Source organism: Falco biarmicus, chromosome 14, assembly GCF_023638135.1.
Source record: "Falco biarmicus isolate bFalBia1 chromosome 14, bFalBia1.pri, whole genome shotgun sequence".
Lineage (NCBI taxonomy): Eukaryota > Metazoa > Chordata > Aves > Falconiformes > Falconidae > Falco > Falco biarmicus.
This window is the reverse complement of record NC_079301.1, coordinates 7,782,216-7,801,220: the sequence shown is the minus strand read 5'-3', so window position 1 is coordinate 7,801,220 and position 19,005 is coordinate 7,782,216. Positions and strand designations below refer to the sequence as shown.

At 42.2% G+C, this 19,005-nt stretch overlaps 1 protein-coding gene across 2 annotated transcripts in view; it reads right to left on the bottom strand.

Moving 5' to 3' along the window:
* FGF13 (fibroblast growth factor 13) overlaps positions 1-19,005 on the bottom strand; it is a 259,815-nt gene that overhangs the window by 160,202 nt on the left and 80,608 nt on the right. The gene's annotated exons all lie outside the window — the stretch shown is intronic.

Sequence of the window (19,005 nt, the reverse complement as noted above, 5' to 3'; positions counted from 1 at the left end):
ACAGCAAACTTGTAGAGAATGAGATCATCATGAATTTTGACAGCTTTGTAGAAAGGAAGAACGAACAGCAGGAAAAAAAAAAAAAAAAAAAAGAAAGAAAGAACACAAGAATGAAAGAACAAACTTTGCAAACTGACACCCCTTGTCCAGGAGCCTTTCCAACTGGAATACTACCAGCACTGCTGTGCTGGCATCAGTCAGAGGAGGATCCAACTCATTCTCCTTCCTTTCAGAATCCATACACCTAACAGGGGCACAAGACCTTGAGGATACTAGACGTGACTTTGAACGCCAAGAGGAAGACAGCAGTCTATGTACAGCAGGAAGACACATACACAGGCAAGAGATCTACAGCACCTACTAAATTGTACCATGCCTTCAAAGACCTTAATCTTCACCAACAATAAAATACTAATTTTACTTAGTAACTGCTCTCACAAATTGTTCAAGCTATATAATGCAGAAAGTGGGGCCACTGAACTGCAGTGAATCTTAAATGCTTTTAGTGACACTGGAAAGAAAAGCAATGTTTTGCCTGTTGTACTCTTCTTAGCAAGACGGGGAAAGAAAGGGAAAAAAGGAACTAAAGAAGATGTAGTTCATTGTGCGGCATTTCTTGCTTCACTGTTATTTTTATTATTTGTCATTGCCTAAGGTACATGAGTTTATACTAAGTGAAAAAGCAGAGGAACAAGTTTTATTTTTCCTTTCCTACATTCCCACAAGTCACAGTCACTGACGTGCCACAACTTTTGTCCCCATTATTCAGAATGGGCCTTCCTGCTCTTTTATTGCACTACATTCTGTTTCATCAGAAGTTGAGCAGCAATTTCCTCCATAGCTCAGATCACAGACGTTAAAATGTTCACCACCATCAGAATGATTTACAAAAGGCACTAGTCTTCTGCATCCTCAATACAGACACTGGCCGCCTTGTCTCCACTTTTATGACAGGTAGCAAATGAAGTAATGAAGTAGAAACGAAGTAATAAAATGAAGACAAATCATTCATCTTGGGAAAGTCTGCATCAGACCAATTAAAATAATGTCTTAGACACACTGCAATAACATATTGCACCTATGGGAAGAGGCTACTAGCATGAGCAAACCCTGCAATTCCTACTTTCTCCAATTATACCCCCAAAGACTTCCAGCTCCAGCATAATAAAAGATTAACAAATTAAAATATATTTAAAAATTAGTCTTTATCTTTTTTCCAATAAGCTATTAAAGGTGATGATAGTAACAAATCTCTGCCTATAAACTGGTCCTTACACAGGAAGCTCACATAAGTCAAGGTGAACACCAGCTACAAGGAGGACTACCGAGGGCAAGGAGTGTTTGCAGATCTGGGAGCAGAGATGGGTCGCACAGCTGCAGCCCACATCATGAGCCCACCGAGTTCCCTGTGAGTCAAGGACTTCCCTGAAGTAGGTAAAAAGGCTGCATCCTGCACTCCCGTTAACACTAGAGGTGCAAAAGCTTCTGCTTATCTCTTGCTCAGGTTGCATTTGATGTCATGGGGCCAGGCAGCCCTCCCCTCCCCACTCACGTCAGGGCTGCACCCATCTGTACTGCACCGAGGCCCAAGAGCTCAGGTCTGTGCATTTATATGCCAGCATCCACCACTACACTATAAAGAATGAAACAAAGTAAAGAGGATGTAAATCCTCAGCACTCCTCAGTATAAGCTCTCCACGTTGCTCCATCCTTTGTCGTGTCCTCAGCAGCAGTTTCCTCTAGAGTTAAATCACAGGCATAAAAATGCTCACTGTCAGAGTGATTTACGGAGCTGTAGTACACACAGCAGTCTCCATCTCTCCTGCTGCAGCAGGTATCACAGGAGGAGATGCCAGAGACCAGAGCATGAAGACAGTTGTCGAGAAGGCAAGCTAGGGTGGTCTTAGGTGAAAAAACCAGCACAATTTCATTCAGCCTTGCACTCAGTGTGCCCAGCTAGTCCTATAAATGTCCTGGCTGCATGTCATTCATCCCCAGCTACAGGGATATGGGCACCTGCTACCACAGATTTTCATCTAGACATTTGGTCCTATCTCAGAAGAGATGTTCCCTGGTCTGTGGATTCTCCCATGTGTCTATGAATCAATCAAAATCTGGTTTACAATTTTGTCCTTCTCTCATCTAGAGACCTAGTCTAAAAATAGCACCGATTCCCTTCACATCGGTTGATTTTCAAACAATTTTATAACACTGATACCTAATTATAGTGTATCAGTGCTCATTACAATTACATGCCATTTACTGTTTGGATGGCTAGTGGAAACACTTCTCATATTCCAAGTAAATTCTCCATCAATACCATTTGTCTCAAAGATTTCTGACCACTTCAAAGGGTTACAACAAAATTTGGTGTCAAAAACAACAAGCCAGAGTTGAACATTGGAGAGATTGCAAACCACAGAAAATCCACTGTGACAGAGTTAACTGAAGCATGATCACACAGGCTATCAGACAAATCTGGATCACTTGAATGGACTGGCACAGCTTAAAGGGGTTTTTCTTTCATTTATAATTAACCACTTGGCTGTCACATCACTGTATCCACGCACTCTGGTTGTGAATGTTTACACTGAAATCTCTGTAGAAGACACAGAGACTGTGAGCTAGAAAAGGTGAGAAAGGAAGTTATATATGTGCACCAGCGAGATGCTAAGTTTAGCATCACGAACGCAGCCAGAGCAGAGGGAGAATCATTCACCAGCAAAACAGCCACCAAAGCAGCAGCTCTGTGCGATTCCCTGGGTGCCTCCATCCCTAAAAGCATCAGATAACAGACAGCGGTCTCTGTAACCAGAGAGATTTCCCAGAAAGTTCTTAAGCAGACAAAAAGCTTGTTGTGCTATTAGCAATGTTCAAAATGGAAACCACATTAAGAAATATAACAACGAAGTACGGAACTCCAGTTTAAACAACAAACAAATGAATTCAAGCAAACTAAATATATCCCAGCCTGCCTTAAAAATAGCTGCTTCAGCCAGTAAACAGACTCAAAGAAGTTCTACAGAATGCCAGAATAATTGAGGTTGGAAGGGACCTCTGGAGGCCATCTAGCACAAACCCCCACTCATGCAGGGCCAGATAGGTCAGGACACATAAAGTTTATACATTTAGGAACTTGGCTACTCCTTTTAGAGAAAGCCATTTCACAGGAGGTAACTGCAAGCTCAGGGCATTTGTGATTTATTTCTTTAAAATGCAGCTGTGAAGACTGAACCTTCTAATAAAACCAGTGAAATGTCCAGTTCTTCACAAAGCCTTCAGCAGAGCAGCACATGCATCGGTATCTCAGACAGTCCTTGAAGAGGACATCTGTATAAATCTAGTTTCTCTAAACTTGATGCCACATAGGCATCTTCAGTGGCTTATCTACTTACGTAACTCAGATATTCTTAAAATAGACTTTACTTTCTTTTTCCTATTGAGAATATTCCTCAAAATGTAGTTCAACTTATGTATCACTGCAGCCAGGGTCCAAAAATGTGTGCAGCAAAACCTTTAAACTTAATCCCTGCCCAAGACAAGACAGGCAGCAACACTCTGCTTTGGAGAGGCACAGACCCGTCTCACTGGTACGACAGCCTGGGATGGCATGCATGCATTTTGGAGACCTCCCAACATCACAGAGTCTGACCCTCAGTGACCGTACCACAGTGAACGGGGAGCACTCTCCCAGTGTAACGCCAGACCCCCAGTCTGCCACCCAGGCTCTGCTCTCCAAGCAGCTAACGGTAAGAGGGGGCATCATGTGGCAGTGTGCGTCACCTGTGCTCTGGGGGAATGGTCAGAACTGCTGGTCATTTGGACCAGCTGTCCCTCGCATGTTGTAGCGTACCTGTCACGTCCCTTCCTCCTTTAAGCCTTTAAACGAAGAAGCTGTCTGATTAATGAAGTAGTCAAAGGGAATGAGGTTTACGCTATCATAAAGCATCCACAGGGCAAAAGCCTGAGTAGACACGACTCAACCACAAGCCACAACGCCGTAAGACACTGGGCTTCGTCAGTCCCACCGCTGATCTGACACATGTTTCTACAGCCCCTTGCAGAATGATGCAACATCGCTCCAGGAGTAACAAACACCACAGGACCCAGTTCACTCCAGGCTCTTTGCTTTGTCTCCTGGCGGCTCTGAGGGATTACTAATTTTGCAATAGTTGCCAGCACCAACCAGTGGGTTGAATATTTTAGCTGTAATAAATAGGTTTAAAGAAAGGCTTTCTTCACTGACAACCTGCTTTATTTTTGCCAGCAGGCATGAATCAAAACAGAATCACAGTATCCTAGCCTAACTTCAAAGGATATGAACATTTAATTTTTTGCAGCTTTTGCTTCACTGTCCATTGTACCGCAAATACGCCCCCGGGCCCCCAGAATCTACTTTCATCACTAATTTAACGTTCTTTTTAAAAGATGACAATACAGAGAGGATGAAATGCATTTCCAGCAAAGGCTAACCCAGCATGACCTTGTTTATTTTCCAGAGCATGCCCAGCCTGTAGACACACAGCGGGTTTCTCCATGGGCAGGAGGCTGAACTGGAGGATGCAATGCTCCTGGACTCCCAGTGCTGTTTCCCCAGACAGAGCCCAGGCTCCAAAGGTTGATGTGTACCAGCAGATGGGAGGCAGCACATGTTTTCCTCTTGCTCTATGGCATAGCAGAGGACTAGAGATCAGATCTAGGATTTAATGCAATGATACGAGTGAGGCAATTAGTAAATGACTCCGCATCTGCAGACCAGCAGGCCCCTATTAACCAGCTAAGTACATTATCTCCACGGAGATCATAGATTTTTCTCTTACTGTCTGTATATAACTTCTGCAACTTGTCATATCCTACTGCAGACTTGGGCTCCAAACTGCAAAGTACCCAGTGCCCTTGGCACCACTGACATCTGTGGGAAGGAGCATGACACAGCCTCCCTGAGGAGAGAGAGCATCCTCAGGGTCAGATATCTCAGTGAAAGATGAAGGAAAAAGGAGACATTACCAAACCAGTAATACTTCCCATGCTCCCAAATAACCTTTTATTCACTAGCTTCCATTCAAGGCAGAGGTGGGGGAAGATTTCACTTGCCAATCGCCTGAACAACAAGCTCTAATTAGCTCTGTCTCTCCCATTCTCTCAAGTCTTGGCTCATCTTTACTCTGTGCCTGTTTCACAACCAGGAGAACACCAATCGGTCCAGACAACAGCCCTTGCAAAATGCTAGTGCTTATCAAGCAGGGGGACCCCGCCAAGCAATACAGTCGACTTCAGCTAGGCTTAAGAAAAGTAAAAAGATGGCAATGAAAAAAATCTCATGTCCTCCTGCCCCACCGTTATCTATTTAAGAGTTAACATAAAAGATCAGGTGTTTGCATTAAGTTCTCAGAACTTTTATTCCAGTTAAAAAGGTGGAAAATATATTGGCAGTGGTAACTAAAGCATCCACAATGCTCTGGGGACCCAGCAACAACCTCTTTCTGACTTCCAGGCACTGAACAGGCTTCAGCCTGTTTACTATGTTCAAAAAAAAAATACTGGCAATTAAAACAATCCAAACACTGGCCATTTTAACAAATTGATTCACATGTTAGACAGACGCAATGCTGGCCACAAGGCTACATTCAGTTAACAGAGCAGACATTTTTCAAAGGCTGCTTTCTACAGGGGGAAAATAATGTGTGATCCATGCAAGAGAGAAGATAAGGACATGCTTTCCAGTGACAGAAACCCTCCTCTGTCATCTACCACACAGCCTGGCAACCCCACACCCTGGGGGAGAGAAGAGAGGTGTGAGTAGCCATTAGAGAATCACAGAGCATGCTGCATCCGTGCGCCTTTCATCCCAAAGGGCTTGAAGGTATTGGCCATCCTTTGATGCTCACGAATATCCTGAGACCACTTTTATTTCAGTCAACAGGCATTTCACTATGCGATGCTGCCCAGCTATGGCAGTAATGACAGGAGCACACAGCTAAACTGCAGAAGTGTGGCTAGGAGTGAGGCCAACATCAGAAGATGGGGAAAGCCCTCAGAACGCTATGGAGTTTGGATTAAAGTTGTGCAGAAAATGATATAATGGTGCTGTGAAAATATCTGAGAGCACAGAAGGAATATCCCCTTCTGCCTTGGGATGAAAAGCGAGTATCTCTACAAACATCCCCAGCCTGAAAAATGTTAAACCAAATTTTAGTTTAGGTCAGACAAAAGTGCCATTTAATTTTGACCACATATAAAACCAACCCAACAACCAACCAAACAAAAAACCTGCAGAGTTGCTTTGTTAGCTTTAAACAGACCTGAAATGCAAAGCAGGTTACATTTGTCTCTCCCTCCTTTGGATTTCAGGTAGCTGTTACCTTCCCCTATTTTACAAGATATTTAGGTCCTTTTCCAGAGGTCTTCACACCCGTGCTTTCTGTGACATATCCATCATTTGTCACCTCAAACAATTCCACCTACTGACACCTTGAGCTTCAGAGGCAGGTGACAGGAGTACTGAGTATTTTGTAAAGTACCATTCTACCTTCTGTAGGCTCCATTTAGTTTCCAGCATTGTTTCCAGCATGAGAAAGCTCACACAGCTTTCCAGAAGATCTTGGGCTTGACTCTGACCCTTCCTCACATGACGCTGCTCCTCAGCCCAGAGCTCCAGTGTCCTGCTCTCCCCTCTGTAAGGCACATGTGAGGTTTTTGCTGCAGGTAGATGCTGTGTGGCTGGAATCAGCTCCTGGGCCACTGCACGTTACTGACTCCCAGACCTACAGCCCTCCAGGGACCTGACAGATCAGGCTGCTGAACTACCACTGGGTATGTGGACGGCTTGATGTTTTCAAACATTTGTTGTTCACCAGTACAAGACTCCAGGGAGGCTAAAGCAAACTGTGTTCTCAAAATGAGTATTGATCATACAACAATTTTCATTTTGAAACAGCCACCTTATCCCATCATTTCTGCTCTTCCATTTCCTCTGTGGATAATTTTGATTTCACTTTTGAAAGCACATTCTGCCCCATTAAGATATTTAAAACCACAACACGATAGAGCTGCAAACTATTGCAGAATGCAAATACTCAGCAGAAGCAGAGAGCAGCATTTTGTTGATATTTATTTTACAAACACTGCCCATGTCAGGAACATTTTACAGATGCTTGAAATCCCTATCTCATCTTTTGCTTTTATCATAAGATGACCTGTAAGGCAAACAGAGCCCTCCATCTCAACAGATGCAGTTATCACATTCCCACTCTTGCCCTTCACATTTTATTAACACGGCAAGATCCACACTTGTCTCAGTTGTGATGTGCAGGACAAGACCTCCCTCAGGCAGGACAAAACCATTTCCAAGGAAGCCTTGCCACATGCACAGACGCTAAATAGCAGGTAGAGCTGTAACTGCCAGCTTTGCAGCAGCTGTTGATAAGGTAGATTTCTCGACAGTGACAAAGTATGCTCTCGCGGGGGGCCGGGAACGCAGCGGTAAGAGGCTTTGCTATCTGATGGCCTTGAGCCAGCTGGGACATGCACATTACTGCGCTGTCGGAGAAAGTCTCTGCAGCACACCGGCCTGCCAGGTGGGTTACAGAGCAAGGAAATAGTTGCAGACACAAGCAGAGAAGGACTTTGAGAGAACAAGATAAATATGCTTGCATTCAAATTTCATGTAGAGACTAAACACCTTGTCACGACAAGCTGTTCAGTAACACTACACAGCTAACACTGTAACAGTGTGCTTTCAAGGAGGGAACTTATAAGTACTTTCATTAAATACAATCCAATGTTTGCTACTTTACCACACCTTGACATTTCCAGAAGGTCACAGACGAGCACATCTTTAATCTACTCAGTAACACCACCACTCTGCACGGTATTTGTCACATTTAAACTTTCTCATTACGAGATTAACAAAGGTTTCAAGCAATTTGCCAAATTGAGAGCAACTGATGCTCTGTGGCTGTGCTAGAAATTAAGATACAGTAACTGCAGTGGAGTGTGGGTGCTGACTCCTGTTTGGTAAAGAGAAAACTTCACACAGTTTACTATCAGCAATTCATAAACATTTAAGAGTTTATGAACAGCTGCATTGGACATAATAGCAATACACCTCCTGTGTAGCATTGAAAACATGCTAAGGGTCACAAACTCCTTCTGAACACGGTTCAGTAACTACCCTAGAAGTGAAAACTGAAGATGGTATAAACTGAAGGTGATAAAATATTCTGATAAAATAACAACAACATTCCCCTCCTCTTGCACCTTGGAAGCTACCACCATAACATTTCAGTCCAGGCACCACCAGTGATTTATCTGTACTGAAGACAAAAGCCAAAGACAAGCCCAGTCTGAGCCTTTTTCTCTCTCAACTGACGCAAAGGCTAAATTTAACTTCAAACAGACCAGCACAGGAAAGCTCTCCATCAGAAAGCTCTGTCAATGCAGTTCAGTTTGTAACTGTCTTTTGGGTTTTGCTTTCATGTTCTATTGATTTGTATTGGCATAAGCCTGTAAGTTTCATCTCTTGTTCCGATTGTCCACTTTTGATATTTGTCACAGAAAAATCCACTACAATTGGTACAAACAAAGCTTTAGATGTCAGAAGCTGAAGACGTAACAGCATGAAGATAATGAAACTCTCTGAGAATTGTTAAATCTTTGAGCGTTAGGGTAAATTTTTTGTAGACTTACAGAAAGCTACAAAATAAACTATAACATAATAATCAGGCAATTTAAGAAATGAACAGATAAAGGCAGAAGCACACACAGCACCAGCAGCATACAATCACAGACACTAGTATAAAGAAAATACCCCTTTTTATGCCACCGATTACATGTGCTGTTCAAGTCTGTCCGGCCATCACATTAAATCTAACCATGTATATCAACTCATGCCAGTATCTACAGAGAACAACAAAATCTCTTGCAGGCTTTTCTTTTGCTCCAGTGCTCAAACCTCCACTAGGGTTTTCTTTTCTTGGATCAAAAATATTTAAAGGCAATTGCAAGTGTTTCTCCTGTATTAAACTCCTCCCCAGCTTCACTAAATGACTATTACATTCACTTTCTCTCAGCAATTCAGTCACTGAAATTAAAAAGGACATGTAGGATCAAGTGAGCAGTTACTTCTCCACTGACCGTGAGGGGATTTTCAATCACAGGTACACCTCAGCCTGGAAACTACCGTACAGACAACATGATTTCAGGATTTTTAGCACCACGTATCTGAACTTAGCTTACATACTCTGAAAGTAATTACAAAGGCAGTCCCTGGACACAGGGAGCTAGCCTGTGTGCCACGAGGGCATAATAACCAGTCTAGCAAGAGTCTTCTATCTATGTTCAGCAAGCAAAGAGACCTTCACTCTGTAGATATAGAAGTGAAGCGCAGGACCCAGGGGAGACAAGGGGTCCTCACTCAACATAAACATTTAATCCATACACTGCACTATTTGTACACTGAATATGTAAGCATTCCTTCACAAGTTTTCAAATTTCCAGAGGGCAAGATAATGTTGCCAAATTACAGACAAACTGAAAAATCCACTGTGCACCTCATTTCTAACATGTAACATTTCAATATATACTTTCCTTAATCTAAAGATGGGCTCTCCCAAGCAGTAATATGCACCAAAATAACAGGTCTCACATCTGAATGAATTCTCGGTTGTAAGACGAGATTGCTTGCAGGCTTTGCTCTCAACTTCCTACTTCTAACCTCAGGAAATTCCCACACCAGCTTAACAATAAATTGAGTTCTTTGTCACACTTAATGAAAGAACAGCCACAGAGTTAATTCCTGCCTGCCTGGCCCACAGCCAATACAAAGCAAAGAAAAATTTGGGGGCATCAGCATTTAAGCTGCATTTCACATGGTTGCCACCACTGTGTATTTAAGCAGAAGCAGCTCAGAGTTTTGTTAAAAAGGGATCACCTTGATCAGCTGCAGAGTTTCACTGCTTCCGAGTATCTCCAGATACCTGTTACCTGAAATCCCTGCCCCACTTGGTGCTTTAGGAAAATAAAAAGCAGAGAAAAACTCTTAGGCAGCCTCAACAAGGCAATATCTAACTCGTTTATGGAGCTGCAGCATCAGCCACCAAACGCAAAGTGCCAGGATTCGTGCAAGGCTCAAGAATACTGAAATACTTTTCCATAAGCTGCAGGGTCTAAAAGAGCAAGAACGCTATCCATTGCTGCTCTGCTGGCACACAGTGACATCAAATAATTAATGGATTGATTAACAAAATCAAACGTATTGATAGAGGTTTGACTTTAAGACAATTAGAACAAATGAGTTGTTAATGGTTAATTCAAGATGTTTTTGTATGTCCTGCTAAGCGCTTCGTTAAGCACCAGCAAGCTCTTTGTTTGAAGGAGGAAAGCACCACCAGAAGATGAATGAGCTGACTGGAAGTTTAGTACAAGAAGCACTAATTGCGAAAGGTAATTCTGGCAGGAAGATTGGGACTACAGACTTGTTGACCACTGACTCAAGAAACCCCTCAGACCCAGAGAGAAGTTGAGACTGAGCTTGTACACTAATTAACATGAGGAGCAAAAGAATTACTTCACAAATAGGAAACAGAGGATTAAGTAATGAAGGAATAACCTGTAACCAATGAAGGCTGACATCTTTGCTTGCTGAACTGTGTAAACAGCATAAATTTTTGACAACCAGGGAGCCAGGCATTTGGGGATGACCACCTAACTCCCTACTTTGCACAACTAGAACAAAATAATAGAAAAACCCCAACTCTATGTGTGAATTGGCACTGCACATCGAGTGATAAGCCCACCTTGGGACCACAACAGGGCTTGGGAGATGGAGATACCTGACCTGTAGGCTTAAAATATAAAATAATAAACATGGATCAAAATCTACGAGGTGATGTAATGACATTATACAGGCAGATTTTTAAAAGTGAAAAAAAAAAAACCACCCCAAAAAAAGGTTTGGAAAAAAATGCAGAAGGAAGTAGCACTTTAAATAAACAAGCCACAAAGTATGTGAAAAGCTGTAATCCATTTGCCTCTTTGAAATATTACTCACTAGATGGTTCATCTCAAAGCACAGGCTTTGTAGTTTATCCTCCTCAAATGACTCCCAGATAAAATTAGTCAGGTGATTTGCAGCATATATTGATTAGAGAGGATTTAGCTAGGGCAACATAAAAAACATCCAGCTTTATCTTTCAGTGAAAATGAAAGAGAAGAAGCAAGCCTCCAAGCTATTATCACTGTATATAAATTAAGCTTTATAAATGAATGAAATAATTAACTACATGGAAGATGCTAGATAAGAGTTAAAATAATGCATTTTCTCCTAAAAAAAAAAAAAAAGCAAATCTGAGAAAAAAGCTACACAAATAAAACAAGTCTCCACTGGTTGTTTTGGTTTTGGTTTTTTTTTTTTTTTCCTAAATGTCGGTAACAGTCTGAATTTTCATCTCAACATTCCTGAAAAACCCTGAGAGAAGATACTAAGTTTTCTCCTCCAACCCACAATTTTTTCAGCCTTTGCATGTCAAACATCCTCAGCTTTCCTGTATTAAATCCCAAGCAGCGTGAACTTCCCAAACTTTTCCCACTGAACACTGTTTTCCTTGGGATTAACTTTCAAGCATTTAAAAGACAAAATATCTTGACTGTGCTACACAGAGACTTAAAAATCAGGGATTCTTCTGACACGGGGAAACAGAAATGGGCACTCTCAGCTTTCCAGCTGGGGAGGGGGGGCTTTCCCGGGGCTCCAGGTTTGCATGAGACCTTCAGATGATTGTCCTGGCAGTAACTTGACAGAGTCTATTTTTTCTGTAGGGAGCCAACGTGTCTGTCATGTTACAGATTTGTGAGAACATATGTACGCTTTTACATACTGTAAAAATCAAAATCTACCAATCTGAGCATATTGGGTAAAAGCAGCGTGGTTCCCTATAAAGGGGTCAAGCTTAAACCTACATGTGCATATGGCTATACAGCCCTTTACGGAATTGTCCATAATGCTTCCACGGAAAGAAAAATAAAAACTTATTAGATATGATTTAATACTATATTCCTTACATAGACAAATGCTTGTACTCCCTCAAGCAGCGCCACTGATAGCAAGGCATTCATCAAAGTACCTGGTAGTTCACAATCTGTGCCTATTAGCATTTAAAAGTGTAATTTTGTGTGAAATTACTGTTATTCAAGTTTCCTTCAAAAGTCCTTGAGCACTATTTGTGCTTCACAAACCCACTTGCTTTGGACACCTTTGTCTCAGAAGCTGCAGAGCACACCCAGCTCCTGACTCTACTGCAGAAGGGGAAGCAAAAGCAAGGGGGCTCTGGAAGACCAGTTAGTAAACCTGTGTATTATTTTTTTTAAAAAAATATGTTTACTCACTTGGTAATGACTCCTCTGAGATGGGTTTGATGCATTTTAATATGCTGGACAAGATGCACCTTCCCAATGGCAGAACACCCCATTATGGAGAAAAGGTAGGAGGAAAAGGTCTGCTTAACACACCTCTTGCCTAGGAAGCTGCTTCACTCAGGCCATAATTTGGGTTAAATATGCCAAGTAGCTTCAGGTGGAAAAATAAGAGAGGTTCAGCCTGGCTAATAAAGGAGCAGTGATGTCAACAGTCCCCTTCTCATCTGCAATGCAATGTCCTGCCTACACTTGAGCAGATTTGAACTTACAGAATTTATTGCCCAGGAAGATGTCATGGCTACACTGCACCACCACGAGGGAAGCCAGAAGGACAGTTTTCAATCTGTCTTCTTGACATTGTTTTATCTCCTTAAATATTCAGCTGAGTCCAGACTGACTCCACAGGTCAGCAGTTAGATACTTTCTAGGGATGCAGGAGAAAGGCATTTAAATTCTCTCAGGCTGAAATGGGAAATGAGTTCAAATCCACAATCCGAGGATCATCAGCTCATCCAGGAACTACTGAGGGAAAAGAGCTATGTCCCAGATGTGTTCTTGTTTTATGAATCTTACTTCCCTAACAATTAGCTCATTTCAAGAAGATAAAGATGCTTCAAAGGTTTTTTATTTTTATTTTGGTTTGAGTTAAAAATATATCTTCTTGTCAGTGAGACATGCTGACAAATTTTCTTTTAGATTCAGAGCATATCTATTTTGTTTTTCTGTGCCATTTTAGATCAAGCACAGAGCCAAAAAATAAACGCAATTATGTATTCAGCTCCATGCTAAAGTTTCATTGAAAGTCAAAATAGAAAGCCTTAACAGACAATGGTGGGGTAAAGCAGTAAAGTGGCAGATTAAAAGACCCAGGAATTCTGCTTACTGAGCATATTTCCATGCTTTGTTACTATCTTCACAACCCTTCCTAAAATTCCCATCACTAGCAAGACAGTTTTCATGAGAACAAACCAGTTTCTTGATTGTTGTGTTGCATTTCTGAGGAGACAAAGGCACCAGCTTGTTGTTACCGTATCTGAGGCACAGAAATTGGAGGCCAGCAGCACAGGCACCTCAAGCCCACTTTGTAGTGACTCCTGTCACCCCACTGCTTTAGCAGCATGTATGGGAGGGGAAAACCAAACCCAGGAGTCAGCCTGCGGGAGAAGACCTGTAAAAACATGAGATCTTCTGTCTATTTTGAACAGGAGGTGAACTCACTATTATTTTTCCTTACACAATGCAAACCTGTTGTCTTCCCTCCATTTGAATTTAATGCTACCTCCAGGAGGAACAAAACGCAACCCTCAGGTTCAGTTTTATTCCAAGGTCAAATTGTTTCCCAGGGAGACTAGTTGAGGTTATAAGGCTTGCTTTCAAATTCAGCTAAAAAATATTTTTACTCTAATTAATTTCTGACTCTGTTAACAAGCCAATGGCATTCCCATGTTATGGGTGGTGACTGACTCTATGGAAAGGCCCAAACTCTAACATCTGTACAGAAAAAAGTTGTCCCGATGTCAGTGGGAATACTTGCGCAAGTAAAGCAAGCAAGGTGTCTGAACCAACAGAACGTCATCCTTCAGCAAAATGACCCAATTTCTGTTGGTTTATGTTTAAAACGGGCATTCCGTTGTTTTGCAAAAATAAATTTTCTAGCCTTAAAAACAAACAACAAGAAAACCTTCACATCCATTGATTTCCACATCAAGAGCACTGAAATGAAAATCTCTGTCTTAATCTGTGAAATGGCTGTTTGTTCAGATTTTTTTAATTTAGGTCAGTCAATTGCTTGTAAAATTTTGAAAGCTCATTGCAAACTTTCTGCACATTCAGCAATTAAACTTCTACATTACACCTGCTAGTCTCCCACCTTGCATTCATAAAACAGATCCGGTTTTATAGAAGCACAGCATGTGGTATGTAATTACTTCCGAGAAGTCAAGTAAAGCAGTTGGTCTCTTTTACAGTCCAATAACTTTCAATACTAAAATCACTTTAAAGAAACAATTTAAATGAAATTAAAGAACCAATTTGAGCTTTCATGACTTGAATTTTTTTTTAATTGCTGTGGTTGTTCAAAAGCAACCTGTGCTCCTTCCATTGTGGCATATCAGACTACAAGCACTACCTGATTCCTTTACAGAGCATTTCATTTAACCTCATAAGCCTACTGCACTGAAGCCATAATCCCACATTTATTGAAGGCAACAGGAAACTTAATTTTAATAGCAACTCAGGATTGAAACCATCCTTCCACCACAGGGAAGGTGGTCACCTGGACTGCGCAGAAGCAGAGTTCATGTCCACAAGGACTGGAATGAAGTATGCTGCTGGATGTAATGCTACAGTTTTGGGGGCAGTATCTCAGAAACAGGACACAAAAAGCACATCCATGAGAGTATTCACAGTCCTTAATGTTGACAAGAACGTCAGTCTGCATAATCATATATGTTACTATGAGTGGGCACAATTAAAGGGATGTGGAAGGCTTCTTTGGCTGTCCCATTAGCAGTGGTGTTCTCTGAGTCAGTAAGATTTCTTTTAGTCACTAGAAGAGCAAGCAGAGGACGCCTTAACTGCTGGTTGTAACATTTTGACACACACCCCTAACAGTTTCTCTACACAGCCTTCCTACTCAGGCACGTTAGACCTAAGAAAACTGAGGTACACAAGCTCCCAGCTTGTGCAAGATATCACAACAACCCCAGGCAATGCTACACACTTGGGGAAGAGTGGCTGGGAAGCTGCCTGGAGGAAAAGGACCTGGGGTGCTGGTTGACAGACAGCTGAACCTGAGCCAGCAGTGTGCCCAGGTGGCCAAGGAGGCCAACAGCATCCTGCTTGTATCTGAAACAGTGTGGTCAGCAGGGCCAGGGCAGTGATCATCCCCACGTACTCAGCACTGGTGAGGCTGCACCACAAATCCTGTGTCAGTTTTGGGGCCCCCACTATAAGACAGACACTGAGGGGCTGGAGCGTGTCCAGAGAAAGGCAAAGGAGCTGGGGAAGGGGCTGGAGCACAAGTCTTATGAAGAGCAGCTAAGGGAACTGGGCGTGATTAGCCTGGAATAAAGGAGGTTCAGGGGAGACCTGATTGCTGTCTACAACCTGAAAGGAGGTTGCAGCAAGGTGGGGGTCAGTCTGTTCTCTCAGGTAACAAGTGATAGGACAAGACAAAATGGCCTCAAGTCACACCAGGGGAGGTTTAGATTGGATATTACGAGATATTTCTTCACCAAAAGGATCGTCAAGCACTGGAACAGGCTGCCCAGGGAAGTGGTTGAATCACCATCCCTTGGAGGTATTTAAAAGATGCACAGATGTGGCACTTAGGGACATGGTTTAGTGGTGGACTTGGCAGTGCTGGGTGAACAGTTAGACTCCACGATCTTAAAGGTCTTTTCCAACCTAAACAATTCTATCATTCTATATTATCTTCTCTAAACATAAACCTGCTTACATTGTAACTGTTTCTAACCCTCCCTTTTTGCATGTATGCCAGCATATGCTTATGCATGTATATGCACACACGCTCTTCGAGATACCTCATTTCTTTTTCTCCCTCTAAACCCCTTGACTCACTCTTGCAAGCACAATTCCATCCTCTCATTGCTTGTCAAATAAAAAAAATTACAAAGGTAAGTCACTCATTCAAGGAGGCTCCTCAATGTATTGCTGCAATTCAGTCCATCATTAGTATTCAAGAGATGTATCAACTGCTCTGTATAACCGCGTTATCTCACCAACTCTGTTGCTGTCCCATCCCTCCTTTTTTCTCCACTCTCCCTCTCTTTTGTCCATCAAAATCCCTTTGTTTTTTTCTCCCTCTTAGCAGGAATAGTTAGTTACTGCACCTGTGCACAACATGCCAAAACCCATTCTGGGCTCTCTCACCAGTCCAGTAAAACGAATTGCTTTCTTTGCCTTTGATAATTTGGAAAAACGTAACGCAAAATACAGTCAAACACAGCTAAAGGAGTTAAAACCGTAACAGTTAGCTGCTTACGTCAGAACTCTTATCTGAATGAGTTGTTTATCTTTAATCCTACGGAAAACTCTACAAATCTCAACAAAATCTCAGGAGATCAAAAATTGAATTAATTATGTGGAAACATCAGAAACACACGTAAGGCTGGAAATCATTCAGACAAACGCTCAGGTAAATGCTTCAGTGGAACTTACTGTGGATGTAAGTTACCCAGCCCCATGCACTCAGGCGAGCTCTGCAGAAGCTCTCAGGGATTCAGCAGAAACACAGAACAAAGACAAGCAACATTAGAGACTAAGCATCAGTTTTTCAGTGGGCAAGGGCTCAGCTGCGCGGCCTAAGGGGTTACCGTGCACCAGCAGAACGGCTCTAACAGTGTAGAAGTGTAGCCACTGGTACCGTGACTTCTTTTGGCACAGAACTAAAGGAGGCATAAGCGCAATCTCATTAATTTGTATTTGCTATAGGCTAAGAGTTCATATATTGACAGCTGTGCTAGTTGTGGCTGGAATCGAGTTAATTTTCTTCACAGTAGCTTGTATGGGGCTTCGGTCTGGATTTTGCTGGAACCAGTGTTGATAATGCAGAGATGTTTTAGCCACTGCTGGGCAGCGCTTACACAGAGCCAAGGGCTGCTCTGCCCCTCACCCCACCCCACCAGCGAGCAGTGGGGCACAGGGAGCTGGGAGGGGACACAGCCGGGACAGCTGACCCCACCTGACCCAAGGGATGTCCCACACCATGTGACACATGCTCAGCATACAAAGCCGGGGGAAGGAGGAAAGGGGGGGCGTTCAGAGTGATGGCGTTTGTCTTCCCAAGTCACTGTTACTTGTGATGGGGCCCTGCTCTCCTGGGGATGGCTGAACTCCTGCCTGCCCATGGGATGTGGTGAATGAATCCCTTGCTTTGCTTTGCTTGCATGCACAGCTTTTGCCTTACCTATTAAACTGTCTTTATCCCAAGCCACAAGATTTCTCACTTTTACTCTTCTGGTTTTCTTCCCCATCTCACCAGGGGTGGGGTGTGAGGGGGTGTGAGTGAGCGGCTGTGTGGGGCCGAGTTGCTGGCTGGGATTAAACCATGACAACAGCCAGTGTGGATCAGTTGATATAACACAACCCAAAAGCACGTGCAAATCTATACTCAAGATAAAATATGAGCAGCACAGCACTGACATGGTAAGTGAGCTCCTCCGGCTATTATCAGCATTCACTTGCTTGAAATATATTATCAGCTCTTTTCTTCTTTATATATTATGAAGACTTCAATCTATATTATCAATTGTGAACCTAATTCTGTTCCCAGTAATGTTAATAGCAGACAAATGTGTCTCTACACTTAATATATTCTTTTCAATGCAAGTAACTTATTAGTGAATATCAAGTTCTGCTGCCACCACAAAACATCTCATGTTATTCTACAAAATTATCTTGTATCTCAGAGAAGAAAGAAATGAGTACTAAGAAAACAGTCATCTCTCTCCTTAAGAACCTAAGGTGGAACCTCACTCTGATGTCACTCCTTCCACCACTTAATTTACTCTGCATCCGTATTTTGCTCCAGTCCAATGCATGCACGTTGTGGCCCAACTAACAAAAGGAGGCAGAGTATTGCAGGTAATGTCTCAGAAGCAACATTACTTTCTGCAAAATGAACCAAACCAAACAAAAATAAATCAAAACAAAACAAACACAAGCCTTGTTTTCCCTAAAAACAAATGCTGGATGGGCACATCTATTTGTCTTGAACAGTTTGTCTCCCCCCAATTATTACAAACTTCATTTTGAAAGCATTCCGTTTTAGTCCTCAGCACACTCACAATTTAAGGGGGAGAGAAAAAATCCAAACTCCTCAGTATCACAGATCAAGGGAAGTAATCCTGTCACAGTAAGAAAAACCACAAAGCATCCAGGGATTTGATGAGCATGAGAAATCAATCGTGCATCAAGTCAATTGATGTGGTTTATTTTAAGTCTTTCTCTTCTGATTTATTGCCATCATTGCCACCAATTTGCATAGATAATAGAACAAGACACCCTCTTAAAGTCTTAATCAGGAATTAAAAAGTAATATACTGTTACATCTCTTTCTGCTCATCAGAAAAGCACACACATTCATGTTTAATGTCAGTTTTATTATAGGGATGGTACCGGAGTGGAAAGAGGCACTTTAAACTGCTTCATGACATCACCACCAATTTGTTACTGTAATAGCTGCAAATCAAAAAACAAGTCAACAAATCCTTCAAGCGAAAACAGGTTGTAAACACGGCTGGTACAAGAACAAGGGTGAACTGTATTTCTGAGAGCAGCACAATTTCCTTTTCAGTATGGCAAGGGCTGCTACAACAGCAACGTTCTTTCATTTCCAAACTTTGCTGATTTTTTATTAGAAATGAGATTATTTTTTCATACTTTAAGTGTCCTGAAGACGAGTGGGTAGTTTGCTGCTCAGAAAAGTGATTTCTTGGAAAGGTACTTCCATCATTCACAAAACTACCACAAATACGCACAACTGTTTAAAAACAGTGGAGAAACAATGGAAGCCTTGCCTCAAAGAGCCAGAGAAAAATATATTACAAGAGCAATAGTTCAGACACA